Raw genomic sequence first — 22,594 nt, forward strand, 5'->3', positions numbered from 1 at the left:
AGGGAGGGATTCCACAGTTTACACAACCTTTACCTCTGGTCCAGGTCAGGTGCAGAGCCCTTCAGATCAACCTGTCAGAGTCCTCTCTTGAGCACATGCAGAGAAGAGTCTGTGACAGGTCCTTGGTATGTGAGGAAAGGGTATTTAATGCTCTATAGTTTATTTAAGTGGAGTTCAAACTTCTATTTTAGGAGTCCTGGAGACTTAAACTCTATGTGTGTGTGTATGCTTATGTGTGTATGCAATTCCTCTGATAAATAATAACCTTCTCTAATAATAATAAAGTGATCACAGGAACATAACATGCTTTATACATCCTCAGGGAGAACTCTCTAAGGACAGTAAAATTTTTTTCAAGCTAAGGGCTTCATCTTCAGATATAAACCTACCATTTTCAAGTTTTCTGTGTTCCTAATGATTTTAAAACAGAGCTTGATCATAACACCTTTTTTTGCATCTTTTCTCAACATTTGCTCTGGTTTTGTGCAAAAAATCCAAACCACCAACTGCAAACAAATCTGTCAAGCTTACCTTAGGTTCCAGTGTCCTTGTTCGCTCCTACTGCCATAAAAATCACGAGGGATTTTCTGTTACTATATTGGTCCAGGTGTCATCAAAGTTTCATTATGTTTCCTTTCCTTGCCAAGTTTAAAGGAATTTCCTTGAACAGAAGTCATCCTTGGTGAAAAATATTGCCAGACACACATAGAAAAACACATCTTGAATATTTTGCATTAAACAAGTTTTATTTGTACTTTCTGTCTGCATATTAGTCTCTCTGTGTATATGTAAACTTTAAATATGTACACAAACTCTGGAGACACAGTGGTTCGTTGCTGTGGGTTTAGCTGACTGGGTGGACAGTGTGTACTGAAGTCCTGCATTAAAATATAGCAAAACTCCTCAAGTCTGAACACAACCTTGAAGAAGTTTGAATTCATGTCTTAACTTCTTGCTAGCTTAGGTACATTGATTGTAACAAGCTAAGGATGCATTAATTGATCTTTACTGCTGGCATAGAATAGTTTTAATCATACCCTTAGTCAATGAGTAGTGTAGCTTCATGTCAATAGCCAATTAAAATGCTTTTGGTCTATGCTAATTCCTGAACTGTCACCCGAAGGACTCTGGCAGACTGTAAACTGGACTGACTAAAACACAGCAAGATAAGCACACAAAATCAAGTGCCCAGAATTGTTGCCCCCAATGTTTACTTTACTATTACACAGAGAGCATAAGATGATTAAAGTTTTGAATTATTAATTCCCTACTTATGATATTTTAAATAGTGTGTGCTCTCTCCCTCTTACTTTATATGGTGTTTAAATTCCCTGTGATGGATCTGGCTTAACTGTTGTGCAGTGAGCCCTCAAATTCACCAGATTCTTCAGAAAATATTAAAGATACAGCCCAATGTTATTCATAAAACAACAAAAATATTCAAAAACTGTTTCTATTGCTTTAGAGTAATAACGAGTAGGTTTTCAGTAATGGTTACCATGTTTCCTTGGTTTTGGTGATAGATGACTTACTAAAAAATATTTATTTGATAATAAGATGTTGGGGATTAGGTTTCTTTCCTTTTGTTCCTTTTTACTTATAATTTTTTTTGCTAGGAAACACTAATGACTTGGTAATTAAGAAAACAAAGGGAGTGGCCAAGCTCAGGGGAGGAGGGCATCTGGTTGCACTTCTCTTATCTGGGAGTTTCTCCCCAAGGAGCAGAGATACCATGAGAATTGGGTGGGTAAATGATAGGGGCAGCTACTGTCTCTCTCTCTCTCTCTCTCTCTGTCTCTCTCTCTGTCTCTCTCTCTCCCTAAGCTTTGGAGGAGAACAGTCAGAGCTGCTGCTTGGGGAAGGGAATTTGCTGATGCCACCAGAGCCCAGCCTAAAGCTGCAGTTTCTGCCATGAGGTGAGCCTCTGCTTGTGACAACAGCCACTGAACTGGGACCTTATTATCACCCACCTCACTAAAAGAGGGACCTTATCTCACCTGCTCAGGTGCCCAGGATCCTGAGCTCACCTCTCCCTGCCTTGCTCAGAGCTGGGCCACCACTGCTCCACCACCGCTGCTTCTTTGGTGCTGCTCTGGGTTTTCTCTACCCTGTAGCCCCGTACACCCTGCCTGCCAGGATGTCCTGCTGTCCCTCCTTGCTACTTCTCAGAGTCCTGCTGGGGCACCCAGATCAGCTGCCCCACGGCTTGTGAAGCAAAGCCTCTCCTCCATGCCGTCCTGTCTGGGCCCAGCCACCATCACTGTGTGCTGCCCAAGCCCGCCCCACAGCGCCCCCTGCAGCCGCGGAGGAATCACTGCACCCACCCTGCCCGCCGGGAGCCAGCAGCGCCCCTGCCGGCCGTGAGCGGAACTGCACCCAACGGAGAGTGCCTGTGGCTGACAGTGTCACTGGGTTCCTGGTTCTGTCTGTTGTGAATGCTGTAGTTGTTCTTTATTTGCCTTGTTAAACTTTCTAGTAAAGCACTGTTACTCCTGTTCTCATATCTTTGCCTGAGAGGCCCTCCATTTCAAAATAATAATAATTTGGAGAAAAAAGGGTTTACATTTTCTGTTCCAAGGGAGGCTCCTGCCTTCTGTAGCAGCCACCTGTCTTTCCAACTAAGACAGCAGATATACACAGCTCAAAAGCAACCAACAAACTTCATGCAAAATGCTTGAGGAGCTAGTCACACTGGTGCCTGTACTACTAACCATGAAGGCTAACATCACAGGGTACATGAAGGACAAGGATATCAACTATTTTTTAAAAGAAGAGAAAAAGTGTTCCAGGGAAGAATCCATAACAAATTGCTAAATGGTAAACTTGCAAGCTCTCAGGGGGAAGGGTAATACTAAGCAGCAAGCACTATGGATGCCAAGAACAAAACTTATCAAACTAATCCTTTATGCTCATCAATTGAACTTGAGTCAGCACTATTACGATTTTCAAGACAAACCAACAACAAAGCCTAATTTTAGCTCTTAGTTAATTAGTTAGTCTTGTGTATTATATCTGAGGGAAAATTACTGCAGTCTGTTTGACATTGCTGAGGCCAAGCTCTTCACTTAAAAATCACACTGGCTTTTACCTACCATACTTTGAAAGTGTCTGAGGGGAATAAATTGAAAAGAACTCAGAGAAAATTCATGAAAACATAAAATGTGAAGACTTGTAAAAATAAGACTTGCTTAGCCTAGAAATAAAACTATGGAGTGAGTGGAATCTTTTATATATGTAAAAGTTAGTTTATAGAATGGATGGCATCAATATTTCCAAGTGCTGGTTGAGGAAGAAATAAATGAAATTTCCAGTAAGAAGTATAGATAGTTATTTTAAATATTAGTTATTAAATATGAGAACTTTGAAGTACCGGAATTGGAATCCCAAAATATGAAGCTTTAAATAAAAGCTGAGACAAGAATCTGTCTGGGCTACTATCTGAATTGGTATCTTAGGAATGCAACCACCTTACAGTGCTCTAGGAGAAGAGCTGATATCTGAGTCCCAGCAGCATCAAACAATGAAATCCACCCTTCTTTGAAGAGACAGCTTCTCTAGTAAATCTGTTTTTGGGAGAGTTTTTTAATCAAATGCAAAGGGATTCTGGGAACGAACAAACAACTTAATAGGAGAGGCAACACATTGGTGTAGAACTTCCACTTCCCAGAGCAACACAAGCATAGCCTTCCGAGCCTGCAATTTCTTACTTACTGTGCAGTCAGGAAAGGATTGGTTATTTACCTAACACTGATAAAGCATTGAACCTATTTCCAGTTTGATCAAATTTTTGAGGAATAAACATTATTTATTACTATTTTGTAATGATTAACAACTTTTGATGGCATGTCATTACCATATCCAGAATTAGTCTTAGGTGTATTGGTACAGAAGTTAGTTCTCTCTCTGTAACTGAGATTTGAAGAAAGCAAATTTGAAGAAAGTTATGGTGCAGAAGACGAGTCCATGAAGAACAGCCATAACTGGTAGAGTTATATTAAAATATGTATGCAGAGAAGGTACTGTACAATAACTGAAAGAAATCTTCTTTCTGAACGTTGTTTTAAAGTTAGCTTTCTGAAAGCTGTTTGAACCATGTATTGTACATTCATTGCAGCCACCTTTCTAGGGAACTGAACATAGAAAGCAAAAATGAGGAAACACTGATGTTTCTAAGAACAGGTTTGACAGCTTATTTTGTCTTGTGAATTTTGCCTCTGATTCCAGTGACTAATAAAAAATGTAGCAATGTACAGCTTGCAGGTTTGGGGTCATTCTTTGTATGTTTTTTAAATGGCGATCTATAATTCAAAATTTAAATATATCCACCTTTCCAATCTCTGCAGTAACTGAGCAGGAAATTGCACACACAGTCCACCTGTAAAATGGCCAAATTGCCATTGAAATAAGAGACCATTCAAATGGATTTGTTTGGATGAAAGAATAGCTATGTCAAAAGTCTTTACATGGGAGGGCAGCCAGCTGCTCCACACCATACTTTGGCTGATGTAGTCGTGCATTTCTGTACCCGAGCAGGTGTTTCCATATAAGGAAGTGAAGCTAGAATTTTCTATAGCCTGCTCGCTGTAATTGGCTCAGTACCAGGACAGACAGTGATAGGACTGTAGAAGTGCACCTCAAAGTCTAGTGTCCATCTCATTGGGCCAAGAGCCAAAAAAGCCCACCTAGACCATCGAGTACTAAAGGGCCTGCATAAGGGTACACGAGGCTTTTTGGGAGTGCCTTAGCCTGTGTAGCTGTGCTTGGTACACTGTGCTCGGCTTATCTCTTTTCATTTTGTAACGTTTATTATTTTCCTGTTATTAAAACTTTATTTTACAAAGCATATCCTGGGAAGCTGTCTCGCTATTTTATTAAGCCATTTCTCCGCTGGCTGGACCCTCGGAGTTATCGGGAGAAATCTCGATAGGCTGACCATTCCCAGTCATCAGTTCTGTTTCCTGATGGAGTCCTTCATTTGCAATTGATGCACTGCAATTCATATCACAGCACTGAAAACGTCCTACATAGTGATCCCACTCTCAGACTACTTAGCTGCTGCTTTGCCATCACCCACATGTCAGAGAAACACATTGGCTGAGCTTGCTGGACAGAATTCACTGCACTGGTCTTGGGTTTCCACTTGAATTATTCTGATCTCTGCTCATTTTGACATGTGCAGCAGCATGAACTCATTGAGGCACAAAATGTCCCCTCCAGTTCCTTCCCTGTCCTTACAAACTAAACCTAGCCTATTTAATCCCATACCTCCTGGGGCAACAGTTACTTTGGTGGGTTTGGGGGTCAAAAATGACATGGTTAAGAATTAAACAAGAAAAAATTCATAGCCTGGTTCAAGTGTGATTTAAAATAATTACATACAAAGCCAGAGCTTATGCCTGTTTAATACTATTTATCAATGTGCAGCCAAAAAGAAAGGTGGCGAAACACCATATTGTGACCTCTGGTTACTTTGACAGAAATTTGATTATGGACTTATTCCTGATCTAGATTATCTTTGTATTGGCAGGTGGTTTGCCAATTCACAAGTCTAATATTAATGACTGTCCAAGTAGCACTGCAGAGTTCATGACTACCTGCTGCCTGCTTTATTGGTCAGTCTCTTGCAAAGGTAGAGGTCAGCCTGATTAGATTACTTGTTAATTGAAGCTGATGACTGGAAGAATCAGCTCATTAACTGTTATGGGTAATGTTAAGCATGCATTCCAATGACATAATTAAGCTAAGTACTAAGGAGTTTAGTAAGGGGAGCAATGGGAGATTGCTCGTTAAATAATAACAGTGTTTACTGTCAAGCTTCTTGCCAGTTCATTTTTTTTCACCCATGTCATTAACAGGTGTGCTATGATGGTGTGTTCTTTTTCAAAGACAAAATATCAACTGTAGATAGTAAATGAAAATATACTCTAGAAAGCAGAATTACAGAGTACCATAATCCAGTGGCCAATAAAAGGTTTGTAGATGCCTAGACTTCACCTTCTTAAATTAATTCAGTTGACATTTGTTGAAATCAGTTGTGTTCCAAGCAAAGTAATGTTTATCTCGCTGAAATATTTTCAGTACAAACATACTTAAATAGATTTCAGGAGTCTACTTAGTATTAATTACCTTATGAATATTTATTTTTAATAAATGTCAGTTGCACACATAAAAAACAAATTAAGATCCCTAAATATGTGTTGAAATGTAGTACAACAGATCATAAGAACCATTTTAAAGAACACATGGTAGCATACAACACTGAGCTATTTATTTGAGATATATATGCTTGAAAGAAAAATACTTGCTATTCCAAGAGGAATGGTTTTCCTACCCTCTTGCTTAAAATAAAGCATTCTTCCTTGTTTATAACCTTGCTGCTTTTCATTTTCATTCAGCCAGGTTGCTTGCCCCTGCCACGGCAATGCAATAGCATTGCATTGAGCAGGACACCCGAGTCCTGTTTAAACACCCGACCAAGATTACTGGATATACCCTGATAAAATTGGAACACTTATAATCGTTCCTTAGTGACTTTGTCCCAGGAAAATGGATTTATTCCATTTTCTGAAATGAAAGCATACCATGAAGGCAAAGGGAAGGAAACATGTCATCTATCACTCCTCATTCCTGTCCCAACATTTGCATCTTGCTCTGGGCTCAGGTATTCACCAGGCTCACAACTGCTGTCACCCACCAGCCACCTCCACCACCAGAGACTGTGCTCAGCCTCTCAAAGAATCAACCTTCCTCTGGGCTGTTATAAAGTACATGACATTCTTTTTGAAGGCAGAAAACCTGTGAGGAATCCTGAGTGCATTTCACTTCTGGGTGAAGTTCTTCTAGGAATGAAAGAGATATAGCTTCTTGGATGAGGATAAACTGTGCTGGCTGTGACCCAGAGAAGAGCCTTCCTGTAGCTCTTGTGGCCAGAACTGACACACATCTGCCAGCTCAGAGTTCATTCTAACTTTTCAGGGTCCATGAATAAAAGCTTTGGATACCAAACAATAGGAACAAAGAATTTAGAAAAGTAGGCCAAGAAACATATGACAAACATGAGGGTGGTAACTGCACAGGAACACTTAAAACGGTGTTTACACTTCTCTTGTCACAAGAAGACTGCTCAGAATTACAAGGCTGACCTACTTTAGAGCTTGACATTCTTGTTAAATGCTCAAGGGCAGGTACCTTTTAAAACAAGATACTTGTCTCCTGCCAAGGTATATCTACAACACACTTGCTGCCAGTATGAACATTTCCTTTTAAAAGATATTTGAAGGACAGGTTTTATGCACTGTTAGAACAAAAAAACATGAAGAAAAAATGTGTGTAAGGTGGAGGGAGAGGAATTGTATATCCACTGTATAGAATTAATGCTGAATATTTGTGAAGTTTATTGGCATAGCTTTTGTATACCATCAGCTTTCTTCATTTCAAGTAACAGAAATTTGGTAACTACAAAGGAATGAAAGGTCTTTGTCAGACGTTTGTCTTTAGAAGGCACAGGCTTCCAACTAGACTCATTAAAATCAACATCTCTAAAAGTCAGGAAACTATTTTAAGGCATATTAATTTTTCTTTCAACTTACATTAATAATTATTTTCAATGAAATTGTTAGAATATTGAAACAAAATTTTAAAAATACAATGAGGTTCCCCTTACCTGTACTGTTCCCATCAGGTACTGGCTTATATTTATAAGAAGCAACTTGTGTACATTGAATTGAATGCATTAATGTGTTTCATTTTTGAATAATAGCGGGAAATTTCTGAATAACTGTGGGAAAACACAGATCAAGCAATATTGAGACAGTCATTGTTATGCAACTTCTCACTCTGTCAGTTTTTGACTAGAGAGGGAGCTGAAATAGTACATGAGACTAAACAGGACAAATTTCAGCTCTAACTCAGAATTCTTTTCCAGTTGAATCTGGTCAATTTTTCTCCAAAATCAATGTAAAAGTTTGCAATGATTTCTCTCAGAGCTAAATGAGACATTCTTAGACCCTTCAGTTAAATTCCCTGAGATAAATTCTTTGTTGTGCTAGAACTCTGTAGTCTCATGGAACTAGTGAGTTCAACAGTTGTAGCTAAAGGATAAAGTTTACTCTATGTTATTTTCTTGATATAGTTCTTTAGGACTGTAATATCCATCGTCCTTGTGTGAAGGGAAAGAGGGAAAATCATAAAAGAGAGAGGATATAGTTCACTTTTGTTATGAGGTAAACAAGAGAAAGGCACAACATTTCAGATCTAAGGCTCATATTTTGACCTTGAGAACTCAAACACTGTATCCTATTCTGTACTTTTTAAAATTAATTCAGCAGGGGTTCATTTGTTTCACACTTCCAACCTTAATTTAACTGTAAATATTTTGTTCATAATTTTGATGTCTGAATTAGTAAATCTGCCTTCACAATATGTCCCCAGCATGTAACTTTATACCCAGACATAGCTGAGATCCACCCTGGTAAATGAAGCCTGTTCTGATGTCTGATGAGCTTTGTCATGCTGCCCATGTGTTCCTGACTACTAAGGAGGTCACCCTGCTTTATGAAAAATTTAAAAGGTCCATTAGAAATTGAATTTCAGTACTTTTAATAAACAGTTTTTCACAAAGAAAAACTCCTTTTATAAAATGAAATTATGTACTGCATCACCATTTGTATGCTTTGAAATGTTCACTGTATTTTCACCAAATTATCCCCTTTTTAACCTTCACTTTTCTCTGCAATAGCCTTAAAAAACCCTTTTATCTCTTCTCAAAGATATTTACCAGTTGCTAAATAAGTACAAGTCTCCTATATTAGGCTATATTAGTATGAGCTGTCCCTTCCACAACCAATAAAAATACAATATGAAAATTAATTTTCAACACGCTTTGAATTTTCATATTGTATTTTTCATGATGACCTGTGCTCACCATAGAGGAAAACACACTAGCTGAAGTCAATGCAGAAAGCTGATGTGACTAAATGGTGTGATATCTGTTTCTGTCACAGCAGATTATTGCAGTCTGGAACACTAAAATCCATTTCAGAACTCTCTAGACTGTCCCATTATCTCTGTAATTCTGCTGATGTTAATCAAAACTGTTGTCCCATTTGCAAACTACTTAATACCATTTTGATTACTATTCATTTTATCTAGCCCTTGCCATCTGTTTTATTTTATGGTTGTCTCATAGTCAAAGTAATGTCTCAGTTGTTATTTGTATAGAGTTCATTGTGATTAGCACAGAAACATATAATATTTTATGACATTTATAGTATGTTAATGTATAATTAATTTCTGTGAAGCTACATCAGAGTTTTTAAATGCTTTTTGGTGTTGGAAAAGATAGAAAATGTTTTCATAAAACAACAGGCTTTAACCCCATGGGTGTTCTACCAAGTTGAAACCTTTCATCTCAAAAGACAGTTCCTGACACCAACTCTGAATGTCAGGAGTATATTTATCTTCTAATGAAGAAACTCATAAAGGCAAAGATTGAATCTTAGAAATAAACCCTGATAAATTCTATTTTCAGCACTACTGGGATCAATGGGACCAAGTTACTCCATTGGTTAATGTTAAGAAGCTATATCCACTTATTTTTTCATTATTATGCTGTTGCAGTTATGCCTTTGAGTGGAAGTCTCCAGACATTTGGGTCAATTACTGCCAAAGGAACTCACCCAAAACTTCTTTCTCTTCCAGTTTTCCAAAATATTCATTTAATAGAGAAGCCACACAGAGATGATCAGAGGACTCACTGAGGAAAAGTAAAAGTGTGGAGATGCAGAAAATATGAGCCAGTCTATCACAAGGAATGTGAGTGTAACATTTAATTCAACATTTTTTGCACAAAAGCCTCATCTGCAGAAGAAGGATTGTCCTGGTTTAGGGCAAATTTTTGGAGGAAATCTCCAAATGGGGTCCCTCTAAAAAGCAAATTCAAGCAGCCTCTCCCCCAACTGGTTGGGGAAAAAATTTCCTTAGAGGAAAGTGGAAAAAACTATTTATTCAACAAGCAAAGTGCCCACAAGCACAAAAAGAATGAACAATATCGAACAACAAAACCTCTTGCCACTCTGAAGAGAGATGGCAAAACTGAGAAAGTCCTTGCCGTGGGTGCAGCTCAGCTTGCTCAGTCTCTTAGTCCCTCTGGTGCTGGAAATGCCATCCTGGGCCCTGGTGGGCCACAGGTGTGAGCTCCTGGTGCTCTTCTGGGTTTTCAGCCCAGAGTAGGTTTAAACAGTCTCCCCAAAAAATTTTAAAAAAACCAATCCAGCTAAATTGTCTGCCTCAGCTAGCTAAAATCTAACCAAAAAGCAAAGGAGAGCTCTCTCTCACCGTCTGTCCATAGACAACATGGTCCAGGAGCAGAATGTGGAGGAGTGGGTGCAGTTTCTGCAAACAAACTCTGCCCTTCTTCTTTCCCCCTCTTCGCTCTCTGAACCAGTCTTAAAGGTGTAGAACTTAATATCCAGCATAAACAGAACAGATAGTTGGGGATGCAAGCATCATAATGTCACCCCAGGACAAGGACATAATACAAAAATGCTTTGGCAGTAGAGGCATTAGAATATGACTGCTTGGAAGGCCCTTCAGTAGAAGTAATACAGATAGAAGGCCTTGTTCAATAATTTAAGTCAATGCTGATATTGTTAAAGAAAGTAAGACCAAATCTCAGTGATGGAGAAGTTATTTAAATAAACATCAGAAAACAGTCCTGGGATAGTTAGCCTTCAAAAATGTTCTGGCTCTGCCTAGTGAGCCTCCTCACTAGTATTTATAAAATACAAAATTATTCTATTGTTTGGCTGAGCTCATTAAAGATGTCAAAAATTTCAATACTACACAAATAAAGTGTCCAAAGTGCAGCTTTGTGAAAATGCCAAGGAACATGAAAAGGAATGAATAAAAAATGGGGGAAAAAATTACTATTCTGAGGAGCTGTTGTATCATAAAAAATGAAGCCTTACTCTTTGCCTGACACAAAAGCATGGGTGGCCATCAGTTAGCTAACTACAAGTAACAAAACATGCAGTCATTCTGTGCCACAGATTTAAATCGTTAGGCATAACTGTTTTACCTGCTGTAGAAATGTGCTTGGCAAAACAGTGTGGTCCATGTTCCTCTTTGTTGTTAGATCTGCTTTTTTGGGATTTTGCTTTCTATTTAGGTGCTGGCTCCTCTAACTTGGAGCCAGCCAACAACAGGCTCGCTCTTCCCTCACACAAAAACTGTGTAAATCTGTCCTCTTCCTCTTGAAAATGTAATCATCAAGGCCCAAGTCTTTGCCACTGTGGGCTATTGCATAGCCAAGTAACTAAGTAGCTCACAAAAAATGCATTTTTATTATTAGAAGTCCCATTGTTTGGTTCTAGTTTCAAAGGCTGATGTAGTATCTGGAAGCATCCCTTACTGAACCCCAGGTGGCAGAGTTTATAAGTCATGTCTCATAAAAGCTTTTGTTCCTGTAAACTGAGTTCTGCCAACAGGCCTATGTCGCCTCTTTCTCGCACGTACTGACCTTTGTCTTGACAAACCACTGCACCTCCCACCCATTCCTCATCATTCCCAAACAAACATGGTTGGACTTGAGGATCTTAGAGGTCTCTTCTAACCTTGATGATTCTATGATTCTGAACCCTACAGCTGAACTGGCTCCTGCTCCCACCTAAAAAGAAACTGAATGACCTCTCCCTCCTCCTTATTCCAAGCAGTGGCTTGTTGAGATTACTTCTTTATACTGCCTCAGGAATGAGGAAAGAGAGAATGTTGCTTTTGATGGCAGCTTACTAGATAAATTAAAAGTAAGCAAAGTTGGGCAGGCTTGCTAATGGCTGTGATTTCAAAGATATTTTGCATTCCCTGGGACTCAGTAGAGAGTATCTTTGTGGTCGTGATGTGCATGACCCTCATCCTGATGTGCATAACCTTCACCCTGCAGTGCATGACTCTCACCATTTTAAGATCTCTGCTGTCTGGACATGAGAAGAGACTTTGGGGAGTAATTTTCCACTGCCACTTAAACATATCCATGCTGCTGGAAGGGAAGGAGTAAGTTATTGTTTGTATTCTTCCGTTTCCCTAATAGAAAAAAAAAAAATTAAAGATATCAGAGCTAGTCAGCAAAAGTAGATTGAGGAACTATAACTGAGACGAGGATATGCTGCCACCAGAATATAACAGACAACACATTTTTGTTGAATGCTGAACCTTGGAAAATGAGCTGCAGAAAAGAGTTTGCAAATATGCTGGGTTCTGAATGCTGCTGAATGCTAAGGTTAGTGTTAGTGTCAGCTTTAGTGCCCTGGCCACCTTCCAGTCTGGATAATTACATGCAGCTTATTCAAACAAGCATACAGTTTCACTTGCACATGGCATTCCTCTCTTCCTATCCTGAAATGCAGTACAGAGCTGCTATGAGTTCATTTATAACAGAACACTTCAAGAGTAGGCAATCCTCCATTCTGTCATACTGCTAGCAATTTTTCTTAGAGAATGTAGATGTATATAAAATGAACAGCCAGGCACAGTTAGACTCTGGCATTAGTGAACTATTTCAGTGCCATGACTTTAAGCAAGGTTACTTTCATTCTTTATACTCTTTAAAAGGTCACTGATTTTGTTTGCTTTGTTCTGAATTCTCATTTGTAATCCTGTTTAGGGGTAAACCAATAATAATCTTGCTCACATGTCTGTGGGATTTTGTGCTGTAGCTTTAGGAGTTTTGAATTTCCTCTATTATATAGAGAACTAGAGAACAAAGCTTTCAGTTAGAGACTAAAGCAGCTACACATTCCTGTTCACACAACCTGAAGGAAGAGAAACTCCTATTTTAGTTAAAAGATAACACAATGTTTCACAGTAAAGATTAATATATTTTTTAGGTGGTAAGGCAGCTACAGTTTGCACCTGGTAATTATGTCCACAGACCCTATCTATGGGGTCTGAAAAGCTGTCTGAAAACCCTATCTGAAAGCAAGTCTAGGTTATTTATTGCTCCTTATTGTCCTCTGCATCATTCACTGCTGAGCCTCGTCTCAGACCTGTGCACATACAGATGTATTCCTGCACTTGTGGATATTGTATTAGAGCAGCCCTATAATATCCTAGGATTCCATCTCAGAGGTCACCTACAAGCCAAGCCTATAAAGCAGTTGATGTGTACAAGACCATAGGCTCAACTGGCCACTGACATGTCTAAGTGTCTCTCCTTTGCTCATAAAGAATTCCATAAAGTTCTGCCACTTCTGTCAGCACCTGTGCACTGTTTTGGTTTGATATGCACAAGAAACAAAAAAAATAGGTATAGAGGTCAGAAGGTAGACAGCAAATAGAGAAATAGCAGAAAGTAGAAAGTAAAAAAGCGAAGTAGTGGTGGTTAGAATTATTCTTGACACTACAAATAGGAACAGGGACAGCATGGGCAGAGTGTGGCTGCAGAGAAGACTGTCAAGGAAAATCAAGCTCTTCTAAGATGAAATTGAAGGGGACCACCTGTCTGCTGAGGTTGCCCTTGCTGGCTGCTCTGAGTATGCCATGGTCTGTGCCAGGGACTTTTCTGACACTGGAGGGCAGCAAGGAAGTGCCCTGTATTGACACACACAGTGAACCCTGAAACTCTCCTCTTCAGTCTCTGCGAGAGGTAATCATGCCACTACCCTCAGTGTTCACTTGTGGTTTTGATGGTGACAAACCCTACATTTTTCCATTGGTCAGGGTGGACCCTTCATTTTTGCATTTCTCTGGTGATTTCCACCAACAAGGATAACTCCCCTCTCACGGACTGAAGTTTGTCAATAAAACCATCACATTTCTTGTTTCACACAACTACTGTGCCCCAAGCCTCTGGGATCAGTACCTTTCTGGCTGAAGTTCTGGTCTCCCTGGAGCCAAGGGGAGAAGAGTAATGAACAAAAATAGGCACATAAATCATGGCAACTGGAAAATCAACATTAACATCCTGGCCAGTATTTTGAATGGGAGCCCCAGGGGGCAATGATACCAGAAGGCAGCCTCTGTGACATATTTCCATCTTCAGTTTCTGTGACACTGGATGTGCAAAATGTTCTCCAATCTCATTTCCTCTTTTCCACAATGCAAAGACTAAAATCTCTTTCGATCTGTTAGAATAATTTAATCACCTGGTGATAAAATGTAGTTTTCTTCCTATATTTCATAAGGTATTTAACTTATAATGGGATTGGGGGTAAATATCTGTATCAATATGGTTGCATTGCATTGTTTCTGTTAAAATTTGGTTTTGCCAGAGTTTACTTTAGTGTTTATCCAAGCACAAACAAAATAGTTCCTCTTGAGAAAAACTTTGAGTTATAGAAACAGTTTGTTGTACTGTTTATTCTCTGTCAACATAGTGGAGGGAAGCCTAGGAGGTTTTATGTTTATCAGGCTCTCGGCACAAAAAAAAAAATGCTAGCATCACTGAAAGGCAATTAAGAAGACAACACAGTTTATCTCACTATGTGATAAACTCAGAGTTTTGTTTTACTTCTTCCTAACAGTCTGGTCCCACAGGCTCCCAAATGAAGCAACCAAAAATTACATCTGAAAATTCAGTATCTGGCCTCCAAAGAGAAGTTATGCATGTTCCTGGAGTATGATCAACATTTGGTATGAGTAGAGCTTTGGTTGCTTTCTTTTATGCTGGAAATGTAAGCAAAGTGGAGAGACATGAATTCAAGTTCTAGATATGATCAGTAAAATTACATTCTTTCAAAGAACTTGCCTATTTTTCCATGTCAGTCTGGACTCAGATCTAGTCTGAATGGGCAGGCATAAAAGCCTGCATTTCAAGCCAATTTTCATTATAAAGAACAGGATTCTTTAGCAAAGATTCACAAATACTGCCTCTTGTTTGTGGAGAGCTCTGGTAATCAAGATTCAAAATCCACCTTTTGCAGCTGAAACAGACACTTCTGAATCCAGAGCATTGCAGGTTACTTGGCTTATTGTACACCTTCCTGTGAAATATGGCAGAAAATAGGCTGTTTGAAAAGAGAGGAGTCCCCCAAGTCTTTCCATGGAACAGCTCTTTGCTCCTTTCTTGCTGACATAACTACAAGTTTACTGCAAATTGCTTTCGAACTACTTTATCAATGGGTTGTGTGAGTGGAAGTTAGAGGGACATAAAGCTATCACTTGGCTTTGCACTACTGTGTTACATTAACGCTTTTAAAAACTTGTGTGGCTCTCAGTAAAAGGCAGGATCTCTGTATCATTAAAAATAACCAAGAAAAACACGAAGAGGACATTTTCCAGCAGATACTAGGAGAAAAACCTCAGTTGTTTGCCTTTTCCTTCATCAGAGTGGCAAGAAAAGGCATTTAAAGGCCAGGATTCAGTGCTGTCCTGTTCCTGTGACTTGTTTAACTTTGATGATAAATGCATTATGAAGTTGTGTAACGCAGAATTCTAATATTTCTATATATATTCTTTCATTCCTCTTAATCTCCTGCAGCTAACACTCCTGTCTTCAGCTGATCAAAGCTCTTAAAAGGGAGATTAATTATTTAAAGTTAACTTGTTCCCTGAGACACTTTTTGTCACTGCCTGTGATTCACGGCTCTTATGTCCGAGCACTGAAGCTGGAGCACGTCAAGTAACACATGCTCTGGGTATATACATCATCTTCTCACACAAATTAAACTTCAGCAAAGTAGGAATTGTTTACTTCATTGCTTTGGATTTGAGTAATAACCTAACCCTCCTGACCTGCAAAAGTATGAAATCACTGTAGGGGCCACATCTCTAACACAGCCCCACGGAGGGACAGAAGTGGACAAACGTCAGACAAGCTGGTGTTCTCCCTCTGTCAGGCTGACCTGTGATGGCACCATGACTGACCCATCCTGCCCCCCAGAACAAAATGTGTCTCTGCTAAAAACATGTCCTGAGACCTGTAAAAGAGGGTGACTACAGATTCCTTAACAGAAAAAAAGGCTGAAATCATGGTCTGATGAAGAAACTACAAGCATGAGTCCCTGCAGACTGCAATTTTAAAATAAGATTTGAAAATTGAAAAATAAAGCCTTACTGCTAATAGACACAGGATAAAAATATTTTACAACTGAAGGAGCATCTCTGTGATGGTAGAGTCGGGGACAAAGTATCTCTATAAGCAAAGTAGCAGGGGTAGCACGTGGTTTATTGTGAGGGCCTTGCTTGTAGCTGCTGGGCACAGCTAAAGCAGGCCAGGAGAGCAGGAACAGAGAGCGAGGTCCCAAATACCGTACATTAAATATCTTTCCAAGTTGAATGGTATGAGTTGGACTAACCAATCTGATACAAGATAACAACATTTACATACAGCCAATAGAAATGTCCCATTACCTAAGGCAAGCAGAAGGGGATTGTTTAATCAAGGGAGCTGGCCCTCAGCTTAGCACATCGTTGTTCACAAGCTGATGGCTCTGTACCCTACACCCTAAATCTCAAAGCTTGCTTTCATTTCTATCTCTCTTGTTGAACTCAGACTCCCAGAATCTAAACCACCATATTTGCAAGGTCTTTCTACTTCATCTTTCCCAACATACAACATTTTGTGATTTTTTTTGTTGGCAATGGTGCCATATTCCAGCAGCCAAGGCAATGCATGTATATGAGATATTTTCTGTTTATCTGAGGCACACATTTACTAGGGGAGACTTCCTCTTTGCTTAGTCATTATGATCATGAAGTTTACATTTCTCAGGCTCAAATTTACACACATCCAGAAGTTGTGCAATGACAAGTGATTACAGTAACCTCCTTGGCACTGTGCCATGGTGTGGCTGTCTGCACCAGATAGATCTGGGACTGGGGACTGTCCCTGACCTCCTGCATCCATCCCACCCAGGATCCTCATCTTTTTCATTGTTCTACCTCATACTCTGCTGAATTGCACAGAATTGATTTTTAACTGCCTCTACATGTACAGACTTGGGCTTAATTTTTAAACACCTGGATGTCACAGACCCTCAGAGTGAATATCCCATTGTAATTTCTTATGGAATAAGTCAAAACACTGTGGCTAGGCAGATGCCAGCTTTCTGTCTGCAGTGGTAAAAGATTAATCATTACAATTATCTTTGGAAATTTTCTGGAAGTCCAGATAGTAAGGCCCAAATTCAAATCCCGTTGGAAACAGTGAGTACTTTCAGATCCTCTTAAGCACACTTCAGTTTTCACTCACATCTGCAATATCTTCAGCTCTTGTAAAGAAATAAAAGTGAGGTTGAATATTGTTACTCTGCCCCTGAGTGTAGGAGAAGCACTAATTCACTGAGAAAAGCCTTATTTTGTAATGCTTCAAGTAATATGATCTGGTTTTGGAATAGGCTATATGTTTTCATTATTGTTAACTTCTGATTGCATTTCTGAGAGCAGCAAAAAATGCAAATGTATTCTCCTCTTTTTGGCTTGTTTATGGGAGTGCCCTGTGGATAGAAGCAGAAGCAGATCTGAGCCAACAACACAGATGAGGCAAGCCAAATCCTCACCACTTGATAGCTGTTTAGCCATACATATCTTTTCTAAGCAGGAATTGGTCTTTATTCATGAGGAAATTTAAGCATGCCAGTCCTGTAATTTTGCTCAAAAATCTGTTGGCAGAACAAAGGACAAGAAAGAACTGTAAACAGGGGTGTGGGACTAAAGATCCAGTTATAGCAATATAGAGACCAGAAGATAAAATTAGCTTTAATTATAGAGACATCTTGAGAAGTAGATATGTTTGCTTGGATTTCTGTTTCATTTGTTGTTGGGGACTTTTTTAACTATAATGTGGTGTATTTTGAATTCATGTTTATCCCTGTTTTTTAGGTAAATCCCTAAAATAGGATTTACCTCTTTAAAAGACAGTTTTGATAGTCTTATTACACCTAAAGTTGAATAAAGCTTTGTGTCTAAGGTGATGCAGAAGAGAGATCCTCTTGAAGTTCCAGTAAAGTCAAAGTTCCAGAGTAAAGTAATTTTTGCCCTGCATGATGGTAAAACCAAAGTTTTCTTAGCTATTCACCCACAAGTATTTCATTAGCTCTCATCAGGCCATTGCCTAATCAATGCAAAATTTGTTGGAGGTTTTTGCGTAAGTGGTTCATAACATAATACTATGAATATAATAAATTTCATTACTGCAACAGATTTTTATTAGAGTAAATTTTTATTTCAGTCATTCTGGTGCAACAAGGTTTAAATCAAATAATGTAACTGAAAAGGGGACAGCAAAATCCACACATCTCTAATTGGGCTAAGGAAACTAATCCAGCAGAGAGTGATAAACTTAAAAAAGCAGCTCTTACTCAGAACAGTTCCCCAAAGGTTAAAATCTTAATACACAGATTGACCATTCTCAACATGCTTACAGCATTTTACCCTGTGTTTCATTGATCTACTGCCTTTGCTTTTTAATTAACTTTCCCAAAGACTGCACAGAAGTGTAGGAGGTGATGGAGGCTGGGATATATCAGCACAGGTCAGGGAATGAGCTGGATCACAAATGCAGAAGTATTTCACTTAGTGTTTTAAAGTAATAAATAGTTTAATTAATGTTGGTACTTGCATCTCAAATGCACTGTACTTTAATGTTCTGTAAGTGAGAAGCAGAGGAGATTTCAAGCACACATCCAAGTCTCACATCTATCTATCTATCTAGATAGATAGATAGATATATGCATTGCATGCCTACAGAAATGCAAGAAGCTATGGATTTCATCTGCATGAGCACTGACTGGAATTATTTATGGACACAACGTCATACCTGACTGTGTATCAGCAGGTAAAATCATTAAATGTACTCACTGCCTGGCAGCCACATACTTAAGGCACATATTGCATATGCTTAACCTTGAAACTGAGTATCAGTCACAGTCATTTGTTTCCTAGAAAAAGTAAGCTGTGCCCAGCCTTAAACTAGGTATGTACAAACTCCGCCCCCAGACACCCCCATCCAACACTCCCCCCCAAAAAAAACCCCAAGCAAAACAAACAAAAAAAAAAGCCCAAAACAAACTCCACCTAAATATTCAATGTTGTTTTAAATCTCATTTCTGGTCTCCATCCAGGTACTTATCTAGCAACTGAAGGCAGACTCCAGCTGGCTCAGGCTCCCTGGTCAATGCAGGACTGGACACTTGTGACATGACCACTTTGAAGGTGATGGCCAAACTCTAGTATTCCTTCTTCTTATTTAAAGACAAAATACAATGGGTGGAGTCCTGTTCCAAAGGACTGGTAATTTTGCTTTTGACCTAGGTGATGCTAGAATTGAGCTCTTGGCTCAATTGAGCTCTCACAGTAGCAATGTTGTTTGGCTCTTTGCTATGCACATCTGTATGGGTGGGCAGTTTGCTTTGGCAGTTGCTAACACAGGATCACAGGAAAACACAGGTGGGAAGGGAGGTCAGGAAGTTTCCAGCTCTTCTTTAGGCAGGAGCAGCTCCAAGCTCAGCCAAGGCTGCTCAAGTCTGTGCCTTGTCAGGATTTGGAAACTTTCAAAGATGGAACTAGCACGACCTCCCAGGGCAACCCACAGCCCTGCTCAGCTGTCCCATGGGAAAAAGGGTCTCATCCACAGTCAGAATCTCTGTTTGTTCAACTTTTGCCCATAGTTTCATCTCCTCCCACCACACACTGCTGTGAAGGGCCTGACTCCAACGTCTTGGAATCTTTCCTTCAAATGTTGAGGGGTGCTGGTGTTGGTAAGCCTGCATCCAAACCATCTCTACTCCAGGCTGAGTAAGCCCAGCTCCTGCAGGCTCTCCTCAAAGGGCAAGTGCTGCAGCCCCAAAAAGTTTAGAGATCATCTGCTCAGCTTCCTTTCCTGTCTTGGAGTCTAGCATAAGGTTACATTTCTGATCTATTATGTTGATAAATTCACATTCAAAATCACCCCTTGAGTTTCAAATTTATTTTGACAAAAATATCTTAAATGTGTCAGGCTGACAGGCTACCCAGTACTGTATCATAACAATCAATAACTGCATTCTTAAACAGTCAGTATTTTTCTGCATTACTGCAAAACAGTACGTTCCATAAAAAAGTCTTGGTAGATTTTGTCTAGGTAAATATTAAATAGTGATATATGAATAAAATGTATATGCATTCTACTTTGAAATCATAAACCTGCTGCACTGGGAAATCTTGAAAGTTTTGCACTACTGTGACTGTAAATTAGTTTATTGTCAGCACAAGAAGCAACTTGTGCTTCTAACAAAAAAATCTTTTTGAGCATACTTCTGTCTAAAGATCATAAAATACACCATTCTTGAACTAGTACCAGCCACTGTGGGTGCTGGTACACAGTTTCAGTTTAAAACACCTACAAGTTTCAGCCTCACAATCTGTAACTGAGACAGGCAGAATTATTCCATTTTAACAATGACAAAGATAAAAGGCATTATTTCACTGAATGCATGCCCAGAATAGCTGCAAATAAATCCCTGAGTAAAATAGGATTCCATTATAAAAAGGTGTTGTTGTTTAAATTTTTGGGGGGTCCCCGGGGAGTGCCCCCCGGAGACCCCCGGGGTCTTTTGGGGTCGTGGTGTTCCCGCGCTGGCAGGCAAAGAGACTCAGATGCCGGTGGGGTGCTGATGAGGTGAGGGTTTATTCACTGAGGGAGAGGGGAAGGGGAGGGGGGAGGGGGAAGGGGGGGAGAGGAGAGAGGAGCGTCCGGACGCCTCCAGGGGAAGAGGGGCAAGAGGGGCAGAGCCTTCTGCCTTAGCATTCTTATCACAGAGGTTCAAAGGGGCGAGGTAACATTCTCCAGCCAATGAGGTTACAGATACAGGATACTGCAGGGAGGGTACAGACTGGGGATAAACCATACATTTTCCAAGGGTGAGCCAGAGCAAACCATTTCCATAAAATGCAATCCCACAAAAAGGGATTCTGGAAGATTTTTTTTCAATTAAATAAACAGAATTGGGAACCAGCAAATCCTGTCCTATTCCATACCTGCAAAAGCAATTGTCTTTTGCTTCCTGTCATTTCATTTGGATTATTCTTCCACAGAAGAACACCAGTCCACAGTTTATAGCATGAATATGTAGTGGCAAACTAGTTCGATTTGATGAAGAAGTGTGAACGTTTTGTCATGATCTGCCCACTCACACTCAGCATTGTCTGAAGATTTGTAAATCCTCTTTTGCTGGGAGTGCTTCTTGTCTGTTTGTTCCTCTATGTTTACCCTGCAAGGCAGAAAGAATAATCCTGGGAATGGCAAAGTTAAAATGCATTGATTTTTTTTTTTTGACTTTCCAATTCTATTTCTCGGAATGACAAAGATGCTGATATATGGGCAGCTAGAGATGGCTTTTTTTTTTTCATCTGTCCATTTCAGTATATTGCCACATCGGATATATATTTGTCTGTGGTTTGGTTTTTATTCAGTGAAAGGACATACTGATAAGAACTAGGTTAAGAGATGAGGAGACAAAGTCCCTGCACAGAGTATGAAAAGGGCAAGGGTAGTTGCTTCTTTTTTACTGTTGTTTAGTCCCGAATTGGAAGAATGTTAGGTGGTAGTTCTGCACCTTTTGCTCTTTTTGCTCTTGAAGCTTCTTTTTTACTGTTGTTTAGTCCCGAATTGGAAGAATGTTAGGTGGTAGTTCTGCACCTTTTGCTCTTTTTGCTCTTGAAGCTTCTGGGAGATCTCTTGCTGGCTTTTAACTGTTGTTACTGCCTTCAGATCCATCAATCAGCACAGATGGTAAGCTATGAAGCAAAAATCCCCTATATTCAGGATTGAGTCACACTGGTGGAAATGGAAAATTGCTTCTGTCCATCCTGTTTTCCTTATCTCCAACGCATATGATCAGTAGGTACACCAACAGCCCTCAGTCTTAGCCATCTTTGTAAATTAACTTCAGTTCAAACCTCTGAAGTACCTGTCATATTGGTAAGAGACAAGTGAGATCTTGGGCATGGTGAAAAGGCCTAAAACATGAATCACTCATGTTACAATGAGAAGCTTCTCTTACTGTCCTCCAAAAGGAAGATGGAGGAAAAAAAATCCTGGCATGTTGATTCATGGACTTAATACTAGACTTGTGGAAAATCATCATCAGTACATCACATCCTCACTACTATCTCCACAGATCCAAAAGAACTGGTATTTTGGATGGTACTGCTTTTGTCTGCAGATTCTGCACCACTCACCTCCAGGACCAGAAGATTTGAAACACATGTGATTAATTTCAGTCCTATATGCCCATACAATTGTTTTACACCACTGAATTATCTACAAGTCTTCTAGGTTACTTGTAAAATGAATCTATGATTCCTCAGCCATGTGGATTACCAGCATGATTACCAGGTGTTGGAAAAATGAGATTTACAATTTCTCAGAAAACTCCCTCTTATCTCTGGCACCTGCCTTGTCTTAGTTCTGATTTCCCTTTTTTTGTACCCCAGTTTGGAAGGTTAAGGCTTATTTTCAAAGCTATATTTTTTTGTAAATGTGAGTGGGTCTCTTAAGACACATATAGCTATATACAAAATTAGTAAATGTGATACAACCCAGAAACTAACATGATGAAGATTAAATTTATATTACTTTTCCATGAGAAGCAGTGAAATTTACAACCAGTCATTATTCAGA

The sequence above is a fragment of the Prinia subflava genome, chromosome 1 (genome assembly GCF_021018805.1).
Source record: "Prinia subflava isolate CZ2003 ecotype Zambia chromosome 1, Cam_Psub_1.2, whole genome shotgun sequence".
Classification (NCBI taxonomy): Eukaryota; Metazoa; Chordata; class Aves; order Passeriformes; family Cisticolidae; genus Prinia; species Prinia subflava.